Genomic DNA, 6,000 nt, shown 5'->3' on the forward strand with positions numbered 1-6,000 from the left:
AGACGCACTTTGTGCCAGAGGCCAGCAAACTCAGCCATATGGCGTTGCTCCTCCGCAGAAGACACATGAAAACGAAGAGTAAGCCAAGGACGCCGACGTTGGCACACGCCACCATCGCTGTTTCTCCGTTGAAGATTGGGAATTTCAATCTCAATCAAGCAAAAGCGATCAAAATATTTGTGCCAGGTCACATGTGTGTATTAAGTAGATGAAACACATAATACTACTCCACTAATTATATTTTCCCCTATATATTTAGTTCATATTTCATCCTCTGTTCAATAAACTAACACTAAACATTATGCCACTAACTATACCACTAATCCATTAACTATGGAAACTGACTCTAAATAAAAGAACGTTGTCTTCAACATTAATCTTTATATTTAATTAAATAATAATATCTATTTTACAAAAGAGCATTTTCCTAAATATCCTAAAACTCTTTTTATTTTCCTAAATATCCCCAAAACTCCCCTTTTATATATTGTATAGATGTCATTCCAAGGGTGCTTGAAGTGACTAGAGTAGACGTGCAGTGCAGGTACGGTATGATTTCACTCGATCTTACAGGTCCAGAGGATTCGACTAGACTTCAGAGGCTAGAAGATCATGAAACTATCAGAAAGGGGTCGTTGGGTGCACTCTATTCCTTCAAAAACCTCAACCCACTATACTACAACTTAGCACAGGGAAGTAAAGGATCGATCCCACGAGGACGAAGGTGTTACGAAACTGCATTTGAGAATGTTTTGGGAAAAAGGGGTTTGGCTGCTGCCATGCAATTTTGTGGGTCGAGAACTTAAAACTACTGGGTCTGAGAGATAGGAAAAACTTTACTCTACCTACTAGGTCTAAGAACTGAGAACGTACGAAACATACATGACTTAGAGAAACTAAGATATTTTAAGTTCTAAAACAACTGGAGTAAACTTAATAGACACACTTTCCTAATTTGGACAGACAAGCATAAAGCGAAAAGTAAAGACAAGTTTCCTTAAACTACCAGGGTTTGGAAAAGCATGCAGAAAAGCAAAAAGACAAAGCAGATCGTACTGACAGGGTCTAGGGGTGCAGAAAAAGCAAAGTACATATGCAGAAAGTACTGACAAAAGCAGATCTGGTTCTAACTACCAACAACTTCATCTTCTTCGGGAATCAAACGAGAATAGCAGATAAAACAGAGTATTAAACACCATGAAAACAGAGCAAATTTCAGATCTAAACTTAAAACGAGAAATTAACGCCTAAACTAACAGATCTACGCTACTAGACCTAAAGGATGCAGAAACAGAAAGTAAATAGCCATAATCATGCACAACGTAAACAACAAACTCCAAATACGCGAAACTCCAACCCAAATACATCACGATTCAACAAATCCAGACATCTCCATACGCAAATCCCCAACCTCCATCAACAAACCAACAGATCTCAGCTCCAAACATCCAACAATAAACAATAACGAAAGCTAAAAGCAAGAAATAAACATCAACTCAGCGATATGCAACAGAAACCAACATAAACTTCCATAGTAAAGAGAAATAGGTTCGAAGTCAGAACTAGAGTTCCGAAATTTAAAACCAACAAGTACTAAACGAAAGCAAGTAAAGATTATTTCTTCGCCTTCACAAGGCAGTGTTACACAGCAGCAAAATAACAATAATGAGAACCACGGTGGCCAGAATCCTCCATCTCCAAGTGCGCAGCAGACGAAAAGAGAAATTTGAAGTGTGGAACTAAAGCATGGAACGAAAACTTGAGCTAAGAAAGTGTAGAAGTGGCTATCTTGTTCTTCAAGGTTGAGCTCTTTATATATGTGAGGCTCTAATCCCTAGGGTATCCCTCTGGTGATTTGACGCTCTTGCCCTTGAGTAAGACTCTTTAAAATAATCTACTCTTGCTTCATTCTGCTCCTGTCGCCAACTTTTGATTCTCCCAGGTCCGAGCGACGACTTCTGATTTTTACTTCAATTCCATCTCTTTTACATCTGCCAGGTCAGGTAACAACAACTCCTGGGTCCAGCAGATTCACTACGCTTCTGAACTCATAAATGCACATTAATGCCCCAAATACACAGAATTTTAACCCTAAACCAATGCATGAAACGAGCCTTATCAGTGCTTTAGTCTTTCTCGCTTTTATCATTATTTATGACTTCTCTATTCTTCTCCCATCTATCTGTTCTCTCATCTTATCTCATCAGTGTGGCAGTCATCAACTAATAGTTATCATAGGAATGATTTATGTTTATTTTAGTTATATATGTTTTTGTAAATATTTTTTTAAAATGAAATTGTAAATATATGATAATTACAATTGGTAAATATATTAATTCATCAATTTAACCAAATTTTATATATTAAATTAAATGATGAATAAATGGAATGACTGAAATGCCTTGGGTGGTATTTTGGGAAGAAAAAAAAAAGTGGGTCAGAAGGGCATAGAAAATCGGAAACAGTGAAAAAGGATCTCAAATGATATTATACATATACGTAGTGGGGCCTGTTGCATTTTTTGAAATATAGGTACCTCCAGCGTACGAACGTCCATACGTAGGGGTGTTTTTTTGTAGTTCACTCTTTTTTAAATTGAAAGTCAATGTAGATCTTTATTCATTGAGAAATAATACACAAATTATTCTCAGTCACAGTTCTGGCGGAAATCGTCCCTAGAACTTCCACTAGGGTTATTCTATTTTCTCTCTACAAAACTCACGGTAATTCCACTCCTTTGAACCGTTAGGGAAACCCAAAGCCTAACAAATTAGTGTTTTCACTGTGTTCTCTTCTTTCTATTCACGCAATTCGGATTTCCACTCTAGAATCTTCAATCATGGAATCGACTCAGATATGCTTGGTGTCCCCATCACTTTGACAAATCTAATGATTGCCATGAAGAATCTTGTGGCGACAATTGACACACAAACTTTAATAATCGAGTCCATGAACATCTAGTCCGAGTCAATTCGTTGCCAGATGGCCGAGTTTACCGAAAACCGAATATCCGAATTGAACCAAATTGATATTTTGAAATTCGATTCGATTTTTTTGTTCGGTTCAGTTTTAAAAATACAAAAATTTCGATTTTTTAGTTCGGTTCGGTTTGGGCGAAAAAAAAAACAAAAAACCGAATTATATATTAAATATAATATTAGATATATTTATTCTATTAATTTAATATATTATATCATATAGATATTATTTTAATGTATTTTATATAGTATGTATTATATATATTCTATTAATTTTGTATTATATAAATTTATTTTCTATCAGTATATATAAAATAAAATAAATTATATATATATATATTAATATATACTATTTTTTTCATTTTATTTTTTAAATTTCGGTCTTTTTCGATTTAATTTGGTTTTTGAAGTTCGGTTTTTGATTTTTTGGTTTCTCGGGTTCGATTCGGTTTGGGTTTTGAACTAAATTCGGTTTTTTGAGTTTGCTTCAGTTTTGGCAAAAAACCGATCCGAAACCCGAATGCTCACCCCTAAGGTCAACATAGATCTTTATTCATTGAGCAATAATACATAAATTTTTCTCATTCACGGTTATGACGGCAATCGCCCTCTAGAACTTCAATAAGGGGTTTTTTTTCCTACCAAATTCACGTCAATCTCTCTTTTATACGCAAACATTGGCTCGTTGGGAATTGATCTCGTATTAATTCATATTAATTGGTGCTTTCATTGATTTACTCTTTTCCACCATGTTGGTCATGCTGTCAAGCTCCCCTCGTGCCCCTAGATTCTTTGGTGTTAACCCAGTAAAATGGACTTTAGATAGTAAAAAATATTTTGATTATTTCAAGTTATCTGATACCGATTGACTGTTTTTCGTGGGGATATTTTTGACCATCTAGTATCTGAATGGTTCCATTACTATCGAAGTTCGAATCCTTATTGCTCATGATAAGAATTTTTGGTAGTTGTTTATCGAAAATTTGATGCATCAGTCATCATCAGACAGATGACGCAAATTCTCAATAAAATGACAGAGGTAATTACGTATTTAGCAAAAAACCAACGTCAAGAACGACGACGAATTGCCACAAGCAAAGGACGAGACAATGGCTATGGTGGAAAGTAAATTTCCTCCAAAATTCCATTTCCCAAAACTATATGTTGTCGTCATTGGTCATGTAACAAAAGAAGTCTCACGTCAGGTAAATGATGCAATTTTGATTGCAAACGATAATTAGACGGAAGCTTATTTTTTTTGGCTTCGTCCTTGAGAGCAATGTGGTTTTTAATCGTGAGAAGTTGATGGGGACTTAGACTTTTACTTTATTCTAGGAGTGAGCTGATGTTTTCTGTCACGCCTCAACCAATCCTTTTGTCCTATATTCTTATAATTATATATGTCACACTTAAACCCCTTTTACATATATTCTTATAGTAAATAAATCAATAAATTTAAAAGTTTTTTACCCACATGTCAAATATAACACTAATATCAAATACATTAAGTAAAAACATCTATCTATATCATCGATATCTTGCTTCTGAAAAATACTAGTGGTTATATGAGCCACAACTCAGTGTATATATTTCACCTTTAATATTACAATTATCAAACAAATCCTCTAACCAACACATATAACCATAAGCATTAAATATCATACACAATTTCACATCCATATGCATATGCCTTTTTGTCCAGTTTATTATTCTGTGACAATTCAAGCCTTGTATCTGCCCGAGATTTTTAAAAATGCCAATATGATTTGACCTGAAGGTCCTACTATGATTGACCCGAAGGTCCCAATATGATTGATCCGAAGGTCCCAATTTTAATTGACCCGAAGGTCCCAATATGTCTATTGTGATTTCAGATCCAGAGCAGGATCGTCACAGATCCTCTTTAGTCATATGATTCATGTACTTTCAATACCGTATGTAAAACATATGAACTCTATCAACTGCATATTCGGATTATACACATTAAATAATTTTAATACAATCTATAAAGCACATCCATCGCATCATTTCAATACTTTTAATTTATATCAAACCTCCACCATATAATCTAAATATTCATTCCAATTTATCATATAACAATATTGTAAGATTAAAAGTGTAATATAAACACACCTGATATAATTTAACTCAAGCTCAATATTCTTGCTTCAGATTTATAACTCTTGATCATGAGGTGACCGAAACCTTCTTCTCAAATAATTTTCTATCATCAGAAAGGAGACTGCTCCCTTCCCATATTCATTGTATATACCTATATTTATATTATTCCCAAAGCCGGTCTAACCGACTAAGAAAATAGGAGGTGTACAATCTATAATTCCACTTGCTATTTAATATACACGTGTAGCTCTCATATAAATGAAGAGCTATTTTAATAATTAAAAAAAAATCCTTTGCAATTTTCAATAAATAATAGTAAAATTACTGCATGAAATTTCCAATCACATTCTATGAAGCCCACGTAGCCCGAGTAGTAATTTCTGGATCGTGCAATATGATTTCCCTTTTGTTTACGTTTTAATTATTAATATTCACCTCTATTATTTCATTCATATCAGAAGTCCGTACTTGTTTACTTGAAATTACAAATATTGAAATAACTAAAAATATATAATATATTTTGGGTCAAGAATGTCACATTTTCCGTTACTTATTTAGCTTATTTTAAGATGTATTGTACTATTATTATTGTTTAAGATTTGTTTTTCAGAGTTGTAGGAGTTCTTGTTTTTTTATCATATATATTATAAATATGTGTAAGTGTTATTATTATTAAGATGAATGAATTAAATAAAATACTATATATGTGTAAGTCTTATCATTATTAAGATGAATGAAGTAAATAAAATACTATTTCTGTCCATGAATAAGAGTTATAGTATATACTATTTCCATGCGTCACTCGTTAAAAGTCATATTTCATTTTTACTATAAATATTAAGTAAGCTCCACATTCCACCTTATTCCACTCACTTTTATTATAAGTATGACTATATTTCAC

At 33.4% G+C, this 6,000-nt stretch overlaps 1 long non-coding RNA gene across 2 annotated transcripts; it reads right to left on the reverse strand.

Annotated features, from left to right (window-relative positions):
* Nucleotides 1–1,505: 1,505 nt before the first annotated feature.
* LOC148923377 (uncharacterized) lies at nucleotides 1,506–5,228 on the reverse strand. 2 transcript variants are annotated; one of them, XR_016132524.1, is made up of 2 exons: nucleotides 5,112–5,228; nucleotides 1,506–2,042 (listed from the first exon to the last, which is right to left on the reverse strand). It is a non-coding gene; the product is annotated as an uncharacterized LOC148923377 (long non-coding RNA). The 2 variants fall into 2 exon arrangements; XR_016132523.1 differs by having other exon boundaries at nucleotides 1,506–2,091; nucleotides 5,112–5,220.
* Nucleotides 5,229–6,000: the final 772 nt, after the last annotated feature.

This window comes from Salvia hispanica, chromosome 6 (assembly GCF_029641045.1).
Source record: "Salvia hispanica isolate PSC_SH4W2 chromosome 6, Shi_PSC_v1, whole genome shotgun sequence".
Classification (NCBI taxonomy): Eukaryota; Viridiplantae; Streptophyta; class Magnoliopsida; order Lamiales; family Lamiaceae; genus Salvia; species Salvia hispanica.